Consider the following 22,229-nt stretch of genomic DNA (forward strand, 5'->3'; position numbering starts at 1 on the left):
AGCAACCAACCTAGATGCCCAACATCCTTTGATTGCGATCTCCATTTGGAGGAAAATTTCTACAAATACATCGTAACTGGAGATCGAACCGCGAGTGGCTGGGTGACAACTTGGATGTCCTACCGCGACACCATGACCCGAGGACCATCTCGCCTTATTCTAGATTGCATGTGTGCCCTTTCTAGATTGATCAACTCGTCTAATTCCACCTAGTTTGTCCCTTTCACTAGGTCTTGAAGATTTTAACTTATTGGTAATATTCTATTAGTTAGAGAGACATAATAACAATTTTTAAACCTATTCCATTTCATCCTACCAAATATAACCATAATATATTTATTAAAACTCTTAACAATGAATAAGAGTTACTCTACGTTAGTAATATCAAGATTTAAATTTTATTCTGTAAAAAAGAAAAATCCAACAAAAGTAACCCTATTTCAATAATCATCTTAGAATATCCTATATTCCTATACTTAAATATTAGCTTGTATCTTTTTTATTGTGTTGGCTCTCTTAGCTAATTTTTAATTTAATTCTTTAAATTTATATGGCATAATAACCATTATTTTTGTATTTTTTCTCTCTTTGTTTAGTTGGATACATTAACTTTGAATTTATCCCAATTAAATTTCTAATTCATTTACAACATTACAAATGTCTCACATGTTGAAAAAATCACACTTTATGTGCATGACTATATGGGCTTCTAGATATTGTGGCACTGTGTCTAAGTGATTGAGCTTTTTTTTATCTCCTATGAACCCTTCTCAATTGAATTCTATAATGCATAGGTTTAATTCAAGTGGTGATGGATCAAATCACCTTTGTGATATAGTCTCTTATTTAACAAGAGTGATGATGTGGAGGTAAATAAGGGCACCATGATGCAAGTCCTTGACCAATCAATATAGACTCCACATGGTATATTCTTGACCCGGTCAATATAGATCTAAGTCAATTGGAGTCTCAAATGCACCCGGGTTGACTTTGTTGGGTTAAGATGACTATGGATTAGGTTGATTGTACTTGTGGGTAATTAAGGATTAGTCAGAGTAACTTTGTTGAGTTCAACAAAGTTTAGGCTGAATCAGTTGGAAGACTGTTCAACGAATTAGTAAGGTTGAGTTTGAATATGGTAGAGCAAGGAACACATCAATTGCGAGAACGATACGAAATCAAAAGACACACCGATTATCTTATCAGCAGCAAGAAGTATTGGTGGGAGAGGTGCGTCGGTTACAAACACAAGAAGTTATGCAGTCGCCTAGAATGATAACACCAAATAAAGGGAATGGGTACAACCATTTTAAAGAGAAAGTTCTTTATTAATACAACATTTCTTTTTTTTTTCTTTTTCTCTATATAAGGTAGCAATCTCAGTAAGGAAGAGGTATGCATACTATACTTAACATTATAATTCTCCCACTATTCTCCTTTCTTCTCTCCAGATTTAACTTAAGTGTTGGAGAGGTCACACCAAGGTGCATTTTGGCTCCCTTCTAACCTCCTGTTAATATCTTCCAAAAAGGTTGACTCACCAAGACACTACCTGCCTGATGCTAATCCGCTAGAAGTTGATCCATTAGAAGCCAACCCGATTAAAGTTGTTCCTCTAAAGACAAATCCGGCAACAACTGATTCAACAAGTCAACAGAGGATGATCCAACGGGAATTGACTCATCCCTCAATTTCAGACCGGATCAAGTGATAAGTTCTATGTTCATCACTCCCTCGTCTTCGTAAAAATTGCAACACATCCAATATCAAGTCACGTGCAACTCTTTCAAGGGACCAAATAACAAGCGTCAAAAATATGTTGATCCTCTAATGACATTCGTAATTATTCCATTTGGCCATTTTGCAAATCAATAATGATCAAAGCAATAAAGAAAAATGAAAATAGCTCAATTCAAACAATCTCTACTAGTTTATTTCCCCGGCAACGGCGCCAAAATTTGATAGTGCCCACAAATGATGTCACGAATGAGGCTCAAATTAGAATTTATAATCGAAAAACCCTTAGCTCACAAACAAATGTAATACAGGGGTCACGAGTCGTATTTTCCAAGGCTTAGTAGAGAATTTGTCTAAATCAAGCAAGATTGTCGTTCTATTTTTGAGTTTTTCTATAAAAATGGGGTTTTGGTGTTTTTCAATGTGAATGAAAATTAAAATCAGAAATCAAATGAAGAATGCAAAACAATTCAATTCTTTGAAATTCTAAATTCAATTAATGCCTATGAATTTAAAATGCAATGATCTACAATTCTAACAAAGGATTAATATCAACAGCTAAAACATAAAATGCAATGCAAACAAATTTAACAAGAACTAAAGGAAAAAAAATCAGCAAACTAAAATTAAGGAAAGAGTATACTCAAACAAGAAATTGCATTCTAAAGAAATAACCTAGCTAGCAATCAAAATTCAGTATGATTATCACATGCAATTAACTAACACATGAGACTAAAACTTAAACTACCAAATGAGCTGATAGATTCTCTGATCAAAATCTTGATACGGTGAACAGTAAGCTCTTAAACATAGTATCAGACTGTCGGGAGCAATTCAATCTCAACAAAATAACTACACAAACATGGAAATTTGACCTAACAAATTGCTTTCAGAAATCCATTACCAGATCTACTTATTAACCAAAGTATAGAGTCAACAAAATTCAGAATTCTGAAACAAAGTCAAACAGAACAGAATTAAACTGTAAATTTCAGAAATAAACTATCAGAACTCAAATCTTCCCTCCACAAATCGAATCCAATCTAGCCGTCACACTAGATCTGGTCTAAGATCAGAAATCCAGAGAACAACACTCAGCTAAGCTCGACTGATCTGGATCCAATTCAATCGACGAAGATCAGAAACTCTCTGTGTGATGCCGAACAGAACAGAATCAGGATTTAAAGATCAAGCTTATATTCTTCAAATCTCTTGCAATTAAATGCTCAAAAAGCTTCAAGAATCCTCGAAGAACCCCTCTGAATGGATTTGATAGCTTCAATCAGATCAGATCTGGAAAACTCAGCTTGATTCATTCAGCGGAACCGAGCTCTGGCGAAACCCTCACCATGCTATTCCACCTCCAATTGCTTGCCAAACTATGCTTTAGATCGTCTCTGGAAGCTAGAAATCGATATGGAAGAAAAAGATCTGGAGTTGCTGCGACGAAAAACCGAAGAACAAAACTCGCGGGACGAAGATGAACAGTAGAAAATCGCGATCCAGAGTGCTACAGTGTTTCTTCTCGTTATAACGGGGATTTGAATTCAGCCGGTTCAGTACTGTTTAAACTGGGTTTATTTGTGGTTGAGCGCCGGTTCATCTCTGTTTAAGCCCTGGTTCAACTCAATTCAAGCCGGTTTAGCTCCAATTCGACTCCGATTCGATTCCAATCAACTCAAATCTTGATCATGAAGTTCGGTTCAAAAGAATTTGACTTGACTCGGTCCCAATTGGCTCGATCATGGTTCAATTTGGACCCTACAAACAATCAAACTCAATTAATGCCAAATTAATCATCAAAATTGCAGAAATTATATCAATCATCTAAAAATAGACCATGTCACAAATGTAATTCAATTATGTTGATTAAACATTTAATTGTCCACAATAAAACCCAAAATGAATCAACAAAATACCATAAAATCCTAGCTTATCACTCAGCACGACTGTTGACTATACAGGACACGTGGGAGCTGTAGGTTTCCATTATATCAAATGACTTACAAAGTTATTCAATCTGATATTAAAAATAAAAAAAAGATTTGATGAGTGGAGAATAAATACTTTAGCCCCTCATATAAAAATAAAGGAGATGTATAAAATTATGTAAATTATAGGGGCATTAAATTAAGGAATCATACCATAAAATTAAAAAATAATAATAATAGAAAAAAAACTAAGGAAAGATACCACGATGATAAAAAAAAATTAGATTCATATATAGAAGGTCAAAATAAAAGTTATCTTTTCATACAACAAATTAAAAAATATCAAAAATAAAAATAAGATTTACATTTGCTATTCATTGACCTAGAACAAACTTATGACAAATACTAAAAGAAATTATATGAAAAATTATAGAAAAAATATATCAACATAGCGTATATTGAAATTCAAAATAGAATTTATGCCCACTCAAAAATTGATCTATGTTCGTCTGAGTAAGAGTCAAATTAACTTTTTTGAAATCAACAACCAAGCAAGCCGTACTTTGACTATGTGTAACCACCGGTACTATATATTAATTAACATTGTTTACCAAGTGACGGTCATCCCACGGTGGTGTTTTTCTCTTAATCGTTCTACCCCCATCTAAAAAAAGGAGATGTTTTTCTCTCAAGTATGAAATGTTGGATCTCTTCTAATCATGAATTCTAAATAATTCTAGCAACCTTATGAACTTAACAATAAAATTCATGCATAAGATCTAATTAACATCGAAATTACAACAACAATTAAATAAACTGAATAATAAACGATGGTCAAATTAAAAATGACTTGAATGCAGTAGAATCACCGTCGTCGTCTCTACTGAGCTCATATGAAATAACAATCAGGTATGTTATTAGCCCATCAGGAAATCAAATCCAACATGAAATATTCAGCTTGTTTGAAAATGCAATGACTCTCGCTAGAGATGACGACCGAAGTCTTTCTTTAATTACTAGTTTACCATTAAACATATATATCCTTTTACTCGTCAAGTCAACACAAAGTCTTCACGCGTATGCAGTGGCGTTTCTGATATACATGCCTGTTTCTTTCTTTCTTTCTGATATATTTATGATCTCTGACTAGGTTAGATTATCAATTCAGTGAAGAGATCCAGCTGTTTCCACTTTGCCTGCGATATATCAATTACAAGAGCCATTTTTAAGCTTTGGAGAAAGGGAGGTTCGTCTTCTTCTTCTACAGCCAGAGAAGGCAGTTCTCTTCCCATTTGTGTGGAGAGGGAGTAAAGATCAGAGAATGTTCATCGACAGGATTTGGATTGTGCTTACTATTTTTGCAGGAGTTAGGATAGCTCTTGGTCAGACAGGTAAGGATGAAATAATCTATAGCTTGAGAATTTTTTTTGCTAGAAAAATGTTCTTTTCACTAAGTTATTTTCTTCCAGAGTTATCATGAAAACCCACCATCCTTCTCTGATTTGAAAGAATTTATAAATCCTAAACTGTATAAGTTCTATAAACTGAATAAGAACTTGAATAATTAAAAATATAAATAAAATCAAGATCTAATTTTAATGGAACATGGTTTAACATATGAAAATATACAAATAACAATAAGGAACTTAATTGGAGAGCAATTGTCCTTGTCCTGCAACGTCAACTGCTCGATTCCTATGAAAAAAGATGAAGCGGAAGCAAAAAGGATGGCCTTCTAAGGGAATTAGGATAACGACGCTATAAAATCTTTGTTAATGGGGAATGAAGGCAAGATGTCAGTTAAAAATACTAAACCCTCAGGGACCAAATCCTATATATAGAAATTCGATTCGTTATCAACACATAGATAATAACAGATCGGGCTAATGGGTTGTACTTATTTAATCCACATCTGATAATCTGAAACCCGATAAACCTTAATTAGATCACTTAAATGAGTTTGGTTCATATCCATATATAACTCTATGAGTATAAAAAATACCCCTGTGAATAATCTGGTCCATTAACTTTAATTCATTGGTATAGGACTAAAGAGGTCATAGCTACTATATATGTCTGTAACAAGCCCCAACAATAATCACAATACCAATGTCATTAATGACATAAATCAAGATGTGGATATGTAGTATGGAAATTACATGAAATGTGATCAGTATATATCAATTTCCAATTGATCCTGAATGACCCAAAAGGGTCTAATCATATTTGTAAATACTTTATGCTAAACTGCAACAGCAAATCATGATCCATATTTACAAATACCAAATGCTAAACTGCAATAGTAAATCATGATATTTTATTTCAGAGTGTCAAATAAACATGTAAATATCCATTAATATTTTGAACTTTAAGTAATATACGTACAATAATCAAAATAAAATATTTATCTTTATTAATAAATATAGAGCAATAAAATGTACATAGATCTCACTAAATGAATTCGTCTTCCATAAGAAGAACTCTCATATCCACAATATGCGTATGAAACACCTTAGGCACCAAGACCTTGATGAGTGGATCTGCCAATATGGAATCTATACTGATGTGTTTTATCATCACTTGACGACTCTGAACTTCTTTCTTTAACTGCTAGAAACTTAATGTCAATGTGCTTGGACTTCGACAACTACGGTTGTTCTTGGCATAAAGTTCTATAGCTTTATTATCACAGTTGATCCTCAATAGCCTATCAACACCATCAACGATATATAGTGTTCTGATGAAATTTCATAGTCAAATCCCATGATTGGATGCTTCATAGCATGCTATCAATTCTGCCTTCATAGTAGAAGTGACTACAAGCGTATGCTTGATGCTTTTCTAAGATATAGCCCCTCCAGTGAGCGTGAAAATATATCCTAAAGTGAACCTCCTGCTATCTAAGCATCCAACAAAATCGGAGTCTGAATATCCAATCACCTCAAGGTGATCTGACCTTTGATACATGAGCATATGCCTTTTAGTTCTTTGTAAATATTGCATCGCTCTCTTTATCGCTTTCCAGTATGATGATCCTAAGTTACTTACATATCTACCTAACATCCCCAATATATATGTTATATCTGGTCGTGTACATACTTGTGCATACATGAGACTTCCCACAGCTAATGCATAAGGGAGTTGATCCATCTATTTTCTTTCAAGTTCAAGTCGTGGACACTGTTGCATGCTGAATCTATCACTTCTAGACATTGGTGTGTCACCAAGTGCACAGTTTTGCATGTCATACCTTATAAGCACCTTTTCAATATAGGCTTTCTGTGAAAGTCCAAGAATGTCTCTTAAACGATCATGATATATCTGTATGTCTAATACAAATGATCTTCACCAAGATCTTTCATTTCAAAATGACTGGATAAAAATGACTTAGTTTCATGTAGCAACCCCTTATTATTGCTCGCAAGCAATATGTCATCCACATATAGGACAAGTATAACAAACTTGCTCCCACTGAACTTAACATATATGCACTGATCAATAAGATTTTCTCTAAATCCAAATGAGATGACCACTTGATCAAATTTTCGGTACCATTTATGGGATACCTATTTTAAACCATAAATGGACTTCTTTAATCTACATACAAGGTGCTTTGAATTTTCAAGCTCAAAGTTCTCCGGTTGCACCATATATATAGACTCCTCAATGTCTCCATTGAGAAATGCAGTCTTTACGTCTATCTGATGTAGTTTCAAATCAAAATGAGCTACAAGTGCCATGATTACCCTAAGAGAGTCTTTCATCGACATAGGTGAGAAAGTCTCCTTGTAATCAATATTTTCCTTTTGAGTGAATCCCTTGGCAACAAGACAAGCCTTATACTTTTCGACATTGCCCCTTGAATCCCACTTGGTTTTAAATATTCACTTACAACCAACAGGTTTCGTACCTTTAGGTAATTCGACAAGTTCCCAAATGTCATTGTTTGTCATAAACTTTAACTCTTCTTGCATGACGTTAATCCACCTTTCAGGATTAAGACATTGTTTGACTTCTTGGAAAGATATAGGATCACTTTTCAACCCAATGTCAAACTCGTCCTCTTGGAGATAAACATAATCACGAGACATCGTGGATCTCTGTTCCCTCGTAGATCACCTTAAAGACACTTGCTCTTGAGGTGGTTGAGATATTTGCTCATCAATATGCAGTAATATCTCAATTTGAGTGGATTAATCTTCCAACTGCATTGGAGATGTCATAGAAATATCTTGATTCACTACTCCCTCTGGATGTGCAATATCCATGATGTGCGGTATGGTAATCATACCGCTACGTATTGCACTAGTAATGACCATAGGAGGATTGCTTACGCTTTCCTCAAAAATTATTTCCCTAACTTTATCACTCCCACTGTCCTCAATGAATTTGACGTTTCCCGTTTCGAAGAAGGATCCATTAGAGGGATCATAAAATTTATACCCTCTAGACTTTTCAAAGTAACCCACAAAATTGCAGCTCACAGTTATTGAGTCCAATTTATTTTCATTAGGCTTGTAAGGTCTAGCCTTTAGCTGGATGAAGCTGGACAACCCTAGACGTATAAATGTCTAATACAAGGTTTTCTACCCGTCCATATCTCGAATGAGGTTTTATTTATATCTTACTTGGTACTCTATTAAATAGGTAAACTGCAGTCTTGAGTGCCTCACCCTACAAAGATTCAAGTAAAGAAGTGAAAGTCATCATACTCCTTACCATATCTTTAAGGGTACGATTGCGTCGCTCAACTACGCCATTCTGACTGGGAGTATCAGGCATGGTATACTGAGGTACAATCTCATACTCTATAAGATAATTCGCAAAAGGTCCTGGACATTGTTCACCTGATCCATCATATCGATCGCAATATTCACCTCCACGATCGGATCGGACAACTTTAATTTTCTTACCTAGTTGATTTTTAACTTCGAATTTAAAAATTGTGAACATGTCTAAAGATTACGACTTCTCACAAATGAGGTACAGATAGTCGAATCGAGAGTAATCGTCTATAAAGGTAATAAAATATGTGTGTTCATTCCAAGATGTCTTAAGGAATGGTCCACAAATATCTATATGTATTAGCTCCAAAACATCACTACAACGACTCGCCCTCTTATTTATTGTGTTAGTTATCTTTCCCTTAATACACTCAATACAGATATGGATGAGTATTCGGTTAAAACCGAATCGAACCGAACCGAATTAATCGAAAACCGAACAAACTGATTTTTTTTAACCAACCGAACCGATCGAATTTCTCAATAAAAACCGAACAAACCGAACCAAAATTTTATCGGTTAATTCGGTTTTCGACCGAATTAACTGAATTTTTTAAAATTTATAAAAATTTAATTAGAAATTTATATATTTATTTACTTAAAATTTATAAATTATTTTTTTATTTAATTAATTCGGTTTATTCGGTTTAACCGAATAAGAAAATTTAAAACCGAAACCAAACCGAATTAACCGATTTTTTTTAAAAAAATAACCGAACTTCCGAAATAACCGAATCGAATTAAAAATTTGGTTCGGTTTGATCAGTTTATTCGGTTTAACCGAATTTTTGCTCACCCCTAAATATAGACCTCAAAGTCTATCATGTCAAGAGAATTGAGAATTCCATGTGATATTAACCTTTCTAGGCATTGTCTGGATATATATCCTAAACGCCTATGCCACAACATGGATGAATTCTCATTAGTCAATTTATGTTTTGTACCAATGCTATGCATAATTACATTGTCAACCATAGGAGTTATGATGTTTAATTTATAAAGCTTATCAATCAATGAACCATTGTCAGCCAATGCTGAATTATAGAAAATACTAAAAATTTCATTTTCAAATGAACAAGAATAACCTGATTTGTCCAAATAAGAAATTAAAATTAAATTCCATCGAAAAGATGGTACAATAAATGTATTTTCTAAATCCAAGAAAATATTGGTTCCTAAACAAAGCTTAAAAATATCAATCGACTCGACTTTAGCCTTTCTTTCATTTTCAGTATAGATGTATCTTTCACCATCAAGTGGAAGACGACTCTTGAGACAACCCTGCATAGTAACATTTATATGAGTAGTAGTATCGGTATCTATCCACCAAGTGTCAGAGGATACAAAGTCAAATTGACTTCTAAACTAACAAAGTTGAGAAGTTTATCTTTCTTTACACCCCAATTGGCGTATTTGAAACAATCTTTCTTCATATGACCTTTCTTCTTACAGAAGTAACAAGTGAGCTCCTTATCTTGTTTCTTGTGCTCCTTATGGTCAACATTTCCAAAATCTGCAGTTTGCTTTCCTTTTCCTTTATTATTGATCCTTTTTCGTTTCTTACTCGAACCTTGGGAACCAAATGCTAAGTGAGCACTTTCAAGTGTCTCGTGCCTCAGTCTCTCCTCTTCTTGCACACACTAAGCTATAAGCTCATTTAATGTCCACTTATCCTTTTGAGTATTATATGAAATCTTAAAAGTAGTAAACTGTGCAGGAAGACACATCAAAATGAAATGCACTAACATAGATTCAGACATTTCGAGATTAAGTGCTTTCAGACTTGTGGTGATATTGGACATCTTCATAATGTACTCCATGATGTTTCCTTTACCGTTATACCGCATAGTTACCATCTTCGAAAAAAGTGTGGTAGTCTCGACCTTTTCGTTTGCAACAAATCGGTCTGCTAATTGGCTCAAGAAACTCTTAACATCTTCTCCTTCAGTAATAGAGCCTTTAATTGGTGCCGGTATAGAAAGCTTCATGATACTTAGACACATGCAGTTTGATCACTCCTACTTTTCAAATTCAACCATCTACTCTATGGTGCTAGCACTAGTCAGAGGTGCAAGGCGATCATATCTCAATGCACAGTCCAAGTCCATGCAACCAAAGACTACGAGAACGTACACTTTCCATTCAGCAAAATTAAAATCAGTTAAAGTGGGGATGTGATTAAGACTAGCAGTTACTAATTAGCTCACGATTTAATTAATGCCAAGAACATATATAAGTAATAAAGTATGCAAATAAAGCATATAAATGGCTCTTTATGAGATACCAAGTACAACATTGTATTTCTCTTTGAACTAAAATATAATTTATTAGTAGTACTCTCTTAAATAACTCAAACTTTAGTTGGCCACATAATGAGTCTTCCTTTAGGCCGACCCATTATGAGCATAATTCGATATTTTATATGAGTTATATATTGGTCCATAACTTACATCAACCTTAATCAGCCACGTAATATACCTTCTTTTGGGCTGACATATTTTGTGCATGATCTGAACAAAATAAATTTGTTCTATAGTTGTAAGCTATCTTGAACATATATCTGGCATAAAAGTAATATTCCTTTGGGCCAATTGCTTTTAGCATAGATATACATTTATCGACACAAAATGCACTAAACTGATCTAATGTGTCTTCCTTTAGACCGACACAATAGTTTAATTTAGTAACACATGTGTAAATAGACCCAAAAAGAATTAGACTTATTAATCGATTGATACCATATGACAATCTATTGATATCTATCAATTGATTGCCTCAATCGAAAGCTTACTGTATGTGACTTCAAGATTATCAATCGATTGATGATGAGTGTCAATCAATTGGTGTCAACCAATTGATTTTGAAAATCGATCACAAACCTTTATGTGTTTGATATCTAACTCATCAATCGATTATTAATTCATGACAATCGATCATTTAAATTGATTACTAGAAGCAATCAAATTAGATAATCGATTTTGTCATCAATTTAAGATTGTCAATCATTTGTCAAAAAAAAAAAACTACTTGAAAGGTTCCCACGTTCTCTAAAAAATATATAATTTAATTTTTTTTTCTTCGTGTGGAAAATGCCTCGTCATTTTTTTTCCCATTTTTAGACAAAAATTAAAAAACTCTTCAATGTGAAATATGCCTTCGATGTTTTTTTTTGGAACGTGGGAGAGAAAAAAGAACTTTAAAAATTTTCAACTTTCCACGTGTTTTTTTTAGAACGTAGGAAAGAAAATCATGAAATTTTTCACATTCTTTATTTTGACGTTCCCACATTCATTTAAAAAAAATAAAAATTTCATGTTCCTTTCACATTAGGAACCATGTAACAAATTGAGCTTACACTCAATTCAACCCGTTCACAATTAACTTGGAACGAATATGCCACCAATCGCATGGTAAATGTGATCTTGTAAATCATGAAATACGATGAAACAAAATCTAAACTCTGATACCAATTGAAAGAATTTGTAAATCCTAAACCGTATAAGTTCTATAAATCAAATAAGAACTTGAATAATTAAAAATACAAATAAAATCAGGATCTAATTTCAATGGAACATGGTTTAACATATGAAAATATACAAATAACAACAAGGAATCTGATTAGAGAGTCATTATCCTTGTCCTACAGCATCAATTGCTCGATCCCTATGGAAGAAGATGAAGCGGAAACAAAAAGGATAGTCTTCCAAGGGAATTAGGATGACAGCGCCGTAAAACCTTCGTCAATGGGGAACGAAGGTAAGATGTCAATTAAAAATCCTAAATCCTCAAGGACAAAACTCTATATATAGAAATTTGATCCGTTATCAACCCATAGATAATAACGGATCGGGCTAACGGATTCTACATATTTAATCTATATCTGATAATCCGAAACTCGATAAACCTTAATTAGATCACTTAAATGGATTCAGTTCATATCCATATATATATAAATTATAATTAGGTCCACCTTAAGAGATTAAATCCAACACGGTTCTCTTCTATTTTATTGGTTAACTTTGATTTTGCAAGAACTTGAGCAACCAAATTGAAAGCGCTTAAATTACTAAGATTTAGTTTGACAAAAATATAAAATTAATCAGGGGAATGTCGATGCAAATCAAAATCAACTACTCTATCTTTTCAACTAGCTAGTTCACATATTTATTGTTCTAAAAATTTTTATTTGTCCTTGCACTATAGCAGACACCCTGTATCCTGGCAAATCTTTGGCGAATGGCCAGACCTTAACCTCCTCGGGAGAAATCTTTGAGCTGGGATTCTTCACACCGATCAATTCGAGCAACAAATACTTGGGAATATGGTACAAGGAAATCCCTGACCACACTGTTGTGTGGGTGGCCAATAGGAACAGCCCTCTTCGTAACACCTCCACAGGATCGTTGAGTCTTACCGCAACCGGAGATTTGTTACTGTTAGATCAAGCTGCAAATGTCAGTGTTTGGTCGACTGGCACATCGAACGCTAGCAGCTACCCTTCAGTCATCAGGCTCTTGGACACAGGAAACCTCATCTTGATCGAAAATGCTTCGGGTAACATCTTATGGCAAAGTTTTGATCATCCGTGCGATACTTTTTTGCCCGGCATGAAGATCGGAGTGGACATCAGAGCCAAACTCGATAGGCATCTCACACCATGGAAGAGTGTATCTGATCCTTCTCCAGGGGAGTACACCTATGGCTTGGACCCTCGTGGAGTACCTGAAGTCTATATATGGCAAGGAACCTCTCCGATCTTTCGAACGGGGCCATGGGATGGACATCGTTGGAGCGGCCGCCCTACTACTGTCTCAGACAACATGTTTTTGTTTCGATTTGTGGACGACGAAAATCAGATATACTACACATTTGAAAGTCTGGACAAGAATTTCCTAGGCCGAGCAGTTCTCAACGAGAGTGGACAATTGCAACGATTCGTTTGGTCCAATACAAGCAACCAATGGGCCCTTTATTGGTCAGTTCCCTCGGATCCTTGCGACCAGTACGCCACATGTGGAGGAAATGGCGGTTGCACAACCAGCAATACACCTATATGCCAATGCTTGCAGGGTTTCACTCCCAAGTCACCTAACGATTGGGACCTCAGAGAGCATGCAGATGGTTGTGTGAGAAAAATACCTCTGAATTGTTCGACAGATGGTTTTTTGCATCTGCAAAATGTGAAGCTGCCTGACACTCTCAATGCCAGTGCAGCGAGGAGCAACATGACACTCGATGAGTGCCGAGATTTGTGCTCGAGGAACTGTTCTTGCATGGCATTTGCTATGATCAGAGGTAACATGTGCGTCTCTTGGACTGCTGATCTGATGGACATTAGGGTGTTCACACAAGCAGGCAATGATCTATACATTCGGCTTGCATCTTCTGAACTAGGTAAATTAAGCATAATAGTTGAGAGATATTCAACTAGACAACTACATATTTTTGGTTTCTAGTTATATGCAATGATATGAATGAATTAGTAAAGAATTGGCAGATTTCTGATATCAACTTCCTTTGCAGATTCCATAAGTAGTTCAGGAAAGAAGAACTCATTGGCAATTATAGTCACTATGCCTGTGCTGAGTTTTCTTTTGTTACTATTTGTCTCTTCATTTTTATGGTGGAAGAGAAGAAACAAGCTTGGTATGTTTACTATTCTTGAATCATTTGTATGCCAAATTTTTTATCTTGTCCGTATGCCCGACATAATTAAAATTTAGCTAACATTTACTTGATATTAGTATATACAACAACCATAAAATGTAGAAAATGAATTATTCTTCCTATCAAACAGTGTTTACCTTGTATAACTTATTTATTTCTCAAAAACTTTGAACCAGTTAAAGTAGTAAACTCTTCCACTCCAAAAGAAACAGAACTGGAGTTGCCTTTATACAGTCTGCATTCAATAAAAGCTGCCACTAATGGATTGTCAAAAGACAATATAATTGGAAAGGGTGGATTTGGCCTCATTTACAAGGTGAAGACAAATGATTTGGCCTCATATACTTAAGTATTTGTAAGTTACATATGTGTTTAATGTTATTGCAACATTAACCTTCGCCAAGACTATCTATCAGGGTAAGCTAGAAGATGGACAAGACGTTGCTGTGAAAAGATTGTCCAAAGATTCTGCACAAGGTATAGATGAGTTCAAAACTGAGGCATTAATCATCGCCAAACTACAGCATCGGAACCTTGTTCGTCTACTGGGTTGCTGCATTGAGGACGAGGAAAGAATGTTGATTTACGAGTATATGCCAAATAAAAGCCTGGATACTTTCATATTCGGTTCGTCCTGAAATTATGACTATTCTAAATGTTGATTTAAGAGGATTTTGGCATTTTTTTCTGCTTAATGACTAATCCAGATGGAACATTCAACAGATAAAAGTAAGAGTACATTACTGAATTGGACAAAGCGGTTTGACATCGTCCTAGGAATTGCTCGAGGCCTCCTCTACCTTCATCAAGATTCTCGACTAAAAATCATTCATAGAGACTTGAAGGCAAGTAATATTCTCCTCGACCACGATTTAAACCCAAAAATTTCAGACTTTGGGATAGCAAAGACTTTCTGCGTGGGCCAAACTGAAGGAAGCACAAATAGAGTCATTGGCACATGGTAAACACCACTCAATTGCTATTGATGATAAAATATCATTCGATTTAGTTTAATAAGCTAACGCTTTCAACATACACAGTGGTTATATGTCTCCTGAATATGCAATGGGAGGACACTTTTCAGAAAAATCAGATGTTTACAGCTTTGGGGTCTTGCTATTGGAGATCTTGAGTGGTAAAAAGAACACTGATATTTTTCAAGCAGATCAACCGAAAAAACTATTAGGACAGGTTGAGTACCTCTATACATCTTTCTCAAGATTGTCATAAGCTATCGAAAATTGAACTTCGTGTAAAAATTAAATACTCGTAGGTATGGAAGCTATGGAAAGAAGGTAGATGCTCAGAACTTCTTGTTGAATCAAGTGGAGATTCTTATACCATGTCTAAAGCATTAAGGTGCTTTCAAGTTGGTCTACTGTGCGTACAAGAAGGGAGCGACGACAGGCCATCAATGGCAGAAGTAGTCTTGATGCTAAGCAGTGACTCAGTCATGCTGCGTCAACCTAATCGTCCTGGGATTTATGTCGCTAGGTCTTGCACAGAAGGAGTTTGCTCTTCTAACGAGTACACTATAACTCTATTGGAGGGGCGATGAAGCTGAAGTGATCCTTATATCAAAGTTCTATCTGTAACTTCCTTAAGTTTCTTGTATATTTGTGATCCTCATATCGAAATGTCTTTTGTATTTAGGTATATAGTTTCTAGTGTTGTCAAAATGTCCTCCAACATCATGATGATTTATGCATGTTCAACTTGGTGAGTTAGCTAGCCTATATTATCAGACAGGCCAAGGTACAGAGCATGCCATGTAAGATTTTGTTCAAACAAAGACAAACAAACAAAGTAAGCTAAAGTCCTGGTTGATTGTAGATTAAGACTAGTTTTTGATTCTATCAAAATCAAGCTTGTCTACTAATTATCATTGCAATTTACCTCGATAACCCATTCTTTGACAAACTAGAACAGTGCTTGCTTCATGTGAGTACCTAAATATCTATCTGAGACATGGTGGAATGAAGGCAAGAGATGACAGATACAGCTCTTCATTGCTGAATTGAACATGTCACAGTAAGATCAATTTCTGCATTATTGTGAAAATCAAGTTAGGGTCCCTACACATGACCTGGACCAGCATATCTGGTTAAAAGAATGACCACAAATGTCCCAGAATATGACAAAATGCCATTATTGATGATTTGGAGTTTTGGACTATTATCAACTAATGCTTAATCACTATTGGAAATTAAATTTGGAACATTTTATGAATTACTGAAGAGATGAAAAACAGGCAATGAAATGGTTTGAAGAACAATATTGCATTTACAGTGCCCCATGAGCTTAGGAAGAGAATTGAATGTTGAATGCTGAAAGGGAAATTTTGGAGTACTTTTTTTGTGATGATCAACTCTGATGAAGAAATCCCCCAACTCTTCGCAACGACTCTGCAAATCAACCAAGAAACACACAGATACATTCAATGAGTTTAGCTCGAGTAGTGCCGAAAAAATACTCATACGTAAACCAGCAGAGAACAAAGCCACACACTTGGCACAGGAAAGGAACAAAACCAGAGAAAAGGACTGCACAACAAACACAAGGAAGAGAAGCAACTCAAGAGGAAATTGTAGGATCGTGATGCGCACTAGAGGAGGGGTGAATAGCACGGTCATTATTTTTTCTTTGTTCGTTCTATCAGAAATACTTAGCAGCGAATTAGTAAAACAAACACAGGAACACATGGATTTTTACTTGGTTCCTAACCCCCCAGAGTTAGTACATTCAAGGTCTATGTACGGGAGGCGTCCGTCTACTAGTGATCTCCTTTCCGAACGTTCGTTTGGAGGCGGAAAAACTCGTCTTACAGTCCAGATAAATAATAACAATAAATAAAATAGTAAGACTTAAAGAAATTAAGACAAACACTTGGTCGTCGATCTGGAAGTCCTGAGCGTCGCGCACTCCTCCTGGATCTTCCCCGGTTACAAGAGTCTGGCCCCGTTTGCATTTAGAATCACCACTAGTTGAAGAGGATGGCTTGTATTTGATATCTCCTTGTTGTTCACGTTCACCTCCTTTTATAGTCTCTTCCGGTCAACTGGAATCCTTATCTGGGCGACTGGATACGCTTTGATCCGATCCGATCCTCTCAATCTTATCCGGACTGGATCTTCCCTATCGGGTCGCCTGGATTCCACATTTGGGTCGCCCGGACCATTAGGTCGCCTGGATTCCGTTGACTCAGATTTGACCTGAGTTGACCCCGGGCTTAGTTTGGTTGTCTCTGTTTGCTTCACTTATGCTTTCTTCATCTTGCTTCCAACTCTTGGTTCCTACAAGACAAGTATTCAAATACGCAAAGCAACCTAAACCTTATCCTGTGGGTCTAACTTTGGATTTCTAATTTCTACCGACATCCTAGGTTAGTCTGATGCCTACTGTTCCCACATTAAAAGTACGCCCTTATCCACTCCTACTCAGGAGAAGTTTTGCCAACAAGTCCTCCAAATTTATTGGACTTCTCGCTTAGCCATGGTCCTCGGCCCCCAGGAATTTGCTGGTAAGCCCCGGTCCTCCTGACCGCTTAGACTTCCACCAAGCCTCCGGTCATCCTGACCCTATTCACTTGGACTTTGACCACGCTTTCCGGTCCTCCGATATTGCATGGACTTGCACCTGGTGCACTTGACCTTGCTAAGACTTCTACCTGATCCTCCAAATCAGGACTTGTATTTGCCTAGCTTACAACTAGGACTTTCCTTGCCTAGCTTCACTCACCAGGACTTATTTGCCTAATCTTCCAGATCAGAACTTCTACTGCCTAGTCTAATCGACTAGGACTTCTCGCTAGTCATCTAGTCAAACTGACCTGACTAGACTTCACTCATATCCAAACATCAGATCTTGCTTGGATCAACCCTTGGTCAAACTGGTCAAATCTAGCTGTATTGTCAAACATCAAAACTCTAGACAAGATTTAGTGCTTCTTGCACCAACAGAAATATAACCATAAGTACGAGAATGCAATTGCAGAATGAACTCAGTAACTAATTTAAAATAGTATGCAGAAATTGTGTGACAGAAATGGAGGACACAGGTTGAACTAGTTTCCAAGCCTTTGGCAAGCAAGTTGGCACGCCATTGACAGTGAAATCATGCAAAATAATTAAGCAGTTGCTTGTAAGCAGGCTCGAGTATGTGTCGAACTGAACCTTTTTGGAGAAGCAAAAGCCAATACTTGCAAAAGGAAATGCAGATTAAAACCAGAATCAACTAAGCAGAAGAAACACTAATGAAAGATTAATCAAGAAAATGGCACATTGGCAGAATGAACATTGAAATAAACAAAAAATGTCAAAGAATAAAGGTTTGTCTCGACAACAAACATTGCTATTTGAATTGGACGTATGTTGAAGTTTAATCCAAGAAAAATTCAAAATTTTGCAACATGAAGATCATATTTTGCAGAAGAGAACGGATCGACAGTGAAAAAAAGATGGAAAAAATCAATCTTTAGTTAAAAAGCGAGAAGAAACAGAAAATGGGGAGGAAGTAGTGTTAAGGATCAACCCGAACCCATTAATGGATAAGATAAATCTTATGGATAGGAATATTTTTCTAATCTTATAGATAGAAATAATTTTCCTATCTAATGGATATGGATGACGACTTGGTAGAAATAAATATATGGTAGGAAGTGTTTCTCTCATTTAATGGATAAGAATGAGACTTTTCTACGGTTAGGATTTATTTTTATTAAACGGTGTAGATTGCATGGTGAGTACTATAAATACTCTCCTCTGCTAGTAGTTTTATTCATTCATTCATCAATCAAAAAATAAATTTGTGAGTCAAGTTGTGAGTTGTTCTTTGTCTTCCTCATGAGTGATCCACAAAAGTGTAGTGTTGTATTACAAGTAATTTATTTACTTGTTTGATTGTCCGATTCTCAACAATTGGTATCAGAACAGAACGATCAGGGATTGTTCTTGGTGGAGTTATTTTGAATTGCGAGGAGTTTTATACTTTACAAGTTTGTGAATCAAACTTGTTTGGTATAATCAAAGCATTTTCGACATGATGGGCGATCTTCAAGTCGTAGGAGGAATCAAGAAGCTCAACAACAAAAACTACAACGCGTGGACAACATGTATGGAGTCTTACCTACAAGGTCAAGATCTTTAGGAGGTTGTCGGTGGTAGTGAAGCTACACAGCTAGCAGAAGATGCCAATGACACCTTGTGAAAATGGAAGATTAAGGCAGGTAAAGCAATGTTTGCTTTAAAGATCACAATTGAAGAAGAAATGTTGGAGCACATTCGAGATGTCAAAACATCAAAGGAGGTATGGGATATCTTTGCTACACTTTTTTCAAAGAAAAATGATGCAAGATTGTAACTTTTGGAGAACGAGCTATTGTCAATAGCGCAACATGATAAGACGATTGCCCAATACTTCCACAAGGTGAAGTTGATATGTTGTGAAATTTCAGAATTAGATCCAACAGCTCTTATTGGAGAAACGAGGATAAAAAGAATAATTATTCATGGTTTGAAGCCAGAATATCGAGGGTTTGTTGTTGCAATACAAGGATGGCCAACACAGCCATCACTTCTTGAATTTAAAAATTTACTTGCAGGGCAAGAAGCTATGACTAAGCAAATGGGAGGAGTCTCACTAAAAGGTGAAGAGGAAGCGCTCTACACCAGCAAAAGTAAAGGCAACTTCAAGCGGCACACTGGTGGTGGATTTAAAAGGGATGGCGACAAAGTGAAACGCTATAATTTGTTGGTGAATGCTATAATTGTGGGAAGGTGGGCCACATGGCAAAAGATTGTTGGTACAAGAAAAATTTTGTACAAAGTAATACTGCTACTTCCAATTCTAAGGAGAAGAGCGAAGAAGATGATTGGGATGTTGAAGCTTTGATAGCTACAGAGGAAAAAGAATTAGCTTACACAATAATGCCAGAACATATTGACTACAAAAAAGGACTGGATTATAGATTTAGGCTGCTCAAATCACATGACGGGTGACAAAGAAAAGTTGCAAGACTCATATTGATAAGATGATAAGGGATGCCTCGATATAATTCTAACCCAGACCTCTCAAGGTTACCAATAGCTCATATTGGAATGAAGAAGAATTTGCTATCTGTGGCTCAATTAACATCATCAAGTCATTATGTTCTATTTGGTCATGAAGATGTAAAGGTATATCAAAACCTCAAAATTTCAGAAACACCAACAATGGAGGGGCAACGATTAGAGTCGCTCTACGTGATGTCAGCAGAGTCTGCATCTATAAACAAGATAAGGAAAAGTGAAACAGCAGATATATGGCACATGCGGTTAGGTCATGTTAACTATTCCAAGTTAAACATGATGATGAAGAAGTCGATGCTCAAAGGTCTTCCTCAACTAGACATACGCATAGACACGGTATGTACAGGATGTCAGCGGTAAAGCACACCAATTACCGTATCAGAAGTCAAATTTTAAAGCAAAGGAACCATTAGAGTTAGTTCACTCTGATGTGTTTGGGCCCGTCAAGTAACCCTCAATTGGTGGTATGCGGTACATGGTGACATTCATTGATGACTTCTCAAGGTATGTATGGATTTTCTTTATGAAAGAAAAATCTGATACATTTTCAATGTTCAAAGAGTTCAAGCAGTCAATCAAAGGAGAATTGGGAAAGAAGATATGCTGCTTGTGCACAGACAACGGGGGAGAATATAGCTCAAGAGATTTCTCTCAATATTTAAGAGAAAGTTGAATATACCATCAATACACATGTGCCAATACACCACAACAGAATGGTGTAGCAGAAAGAAAGAATCGACATCTTGCAGAAATTTGTCGAAGTATGTTGCATGACAAAAATGTACCTGGACGATTTTGGGCTGAAGCAATGAAGACTGCAGCTTTCATCATTAACAAACTTCCTTAACCAAGGTTAGAATTTGTTTCACCCTTTGAGAAATTATGGAACATAAAACCTACAGTCAGCTACTTTCGAGTATTTGGTTGTGTATGTTATGTATTTGTTCTTGATCATTTACGAAGCAAGTTCGACAAGAAAGCTATTAGATGTATCTTTGTGGGATACGATAGCCAGAAAAAGGGGTGGAAATGTTGCCATCCAACGAGCGGAAGATGTTACACTTTACGAGATATAGTGTTCGATGAAACATTTTCTTGGTGGACCTCAGAAAAGGAGGTGTTGCCAGAATCTAAAGACCTTGAAGATAAGTTACAACAAAAGATGGGGGAGCATATAGTTCAACTTCAATCAAGTTCAAATGAATCACGATATTCAAATGACAATGATATTAAGCGAAGAGTGACTCAGAGTCCTTGGCGAACCAATATATATCAACAACCAAATGAAGAAGAGAGACCTAGTGAAATGGAAGAATTAACTCCTCAATCTCAACTCTGAAGCTCAATAAGAACACGAAGGCCAAACCCAAAATATGCAAATGCAGCCATAGTTGAAGAAGCAATAGAGCCTGAGACATTTGAAGAACCATCACAAAGTTCTAAGTGGGTGACAGCAATGAAAGAAGAGATTGGTGCACTGTAGCAAAATCAAACTTGGGATCTCATACCAAAATCAAGAGATGTGAAACTCATTTCTTACAATTGGGCTTACAAAATAAAGCGTTGTCTAGATGGGTCAATCGAGAGGTATAAAGTTTCGTGATCAACTTGGCACAGTACAAAGGGTTGGTGTTGAGGGGGAGTGTTGAGGATCAACCCCAACCCATCAATGGATAAGATAAATCTTATGGATAGGAATATTTTTCTAATCTTATAAATAGAAATAATTTTCCTATCTAATGGATATGGATGACGACTTGGTGAGAGATAAAAATAAATGTATGGTAGGGAGTGTTTCTCTCATTCAATAGATAAGAATGAGACTTTTCTATGGTTAGGATTTATTTTTATTAAACGGTGTAGATTGCAGGGTGAGTACTATAAATACTCTCCCCTACTAGTAGTTTTATTCATTCATTCATCAATAAAAAAATAAATTTGTGAGACAAATTGTGAGTTGTTCTTTTTCTTCCTCATGAGTGATTCACAAAAATGTTGTTGTATTTTTAGTATGGCTGTAATACAAGTAATTTATTTACTTGTTT

The 22,229-nt window shown here is 36.0% G+C and overlaps 1 pseudogene; it reads left to right on the plus strand.

Moving 5' to 3' along the window:
• Positions 1-1,294: 1,294 nt before the first annotated feature.
• LOC141823478 (G-type lectin S-receptor-like serine/threonine-protein kinase At4g27290) lies at positions 1,295-15,798 on the plus strand (annotated as a pseudogene).
• Positions 15,799-22,229: the final 6,431 nt, after the last annotated feature.

Source organism: Curcuma longa, chromosome 1 (genome assembly GCF_044706935.1).
Source record: "Curcuma longa cultivar G26 ecotype Majalengka, Jawa Barat chromosome 1, ITB_CL_G26_1.1, whole genome shotgun sequence".
NCBI classification, from domain to species: domain Eukaryota; kingdom Viridiplantae; phylum Streptophyta; class Magnoliopsida; order Zingiberales; family Zingiberaceae; genus Curcuma; species Curcuma longa.